At 59.9% G+C, this 454-nt stretch overlaps 1 protein-coding gene across 2 annotated transcripts in view; it reads right to left on the reverse strand.

Moving 5' to 3' along the window:
- PTCH1 (patched 1) overlaps positions 1-454 on the reverse strand; it is a 69,146-nt gene that overhangs the window by 65,806 nt on the left and 2,886 nt on the right. Inside the window, exon 1 of one of the 2 annotated variants that reach the window (XM_014936795.1) lies at positions 85-273. The exons of the other annotated variant lie outside the window; for it this stretch is intronic. The gene's annotated coding sequence lies outside the window, so the exon portion shown is untranslated. Of the gene's footprint in view, positions 1-84; positions 274-454 lie in introns of those variants that run through there. 2 annotated transcript variants of the gene reach the window in all.

Here is a 454-nt window from a genome sequence, read left to right on the forward strand (position 1 = left end):
CCCGGCGTGCCCAGCGGGCTGCACCCGGCCGGCGGAAAGGAAGGGGGGCACACACACACCCCTACACACACACGCCGGACTTACCTTCCACCCACAGCTCCTCCACGTTGGTCTCCAGGTTAGCTGCCCGTAATCCCACAGCGAACGCCCCAAATATGAGGAGGCCGACAACCAAAAACTTCCCGCAGTTTCTCTGAATGTAACAGCCCAGTCTGAACAACAGTCTCTGAAACTTCGCTCGCAGCCACAGCGGCGCTCTCCGGCCCGTCGCCTTCCCCTGCAAGGCAAGAAGATGTCAGTGGTGGAGGGGCCCGCCGCAGCCGGCCTGCGCGCCTCCTCGCCCAGGGGCAGGGGGGGAAAACCCCCCCCCCCCCCCCCCCCCCCAAAAAAAAGCAAATGGAAAAAAAATTAAGTGTACTTTCTCAGCACAACTTCTTTTTATTTATCTGGATTT

The sequence above is a fragment of the Calidris pugnax genome, unplaced genomic scaffold, assembly GCF_001431845.1.
Source record: "Calidris pugnax isolate Ruff unplaced genomic scaffold, ASM143184v1 scaffold2, whole genome shotgun sequence".
Taxonomy (NCBI): Eukaryota; Metazoa; Chordata; class Aves; order Charadriiformes; family Scolopacidae; genus Calidris; species Calidris pugnax.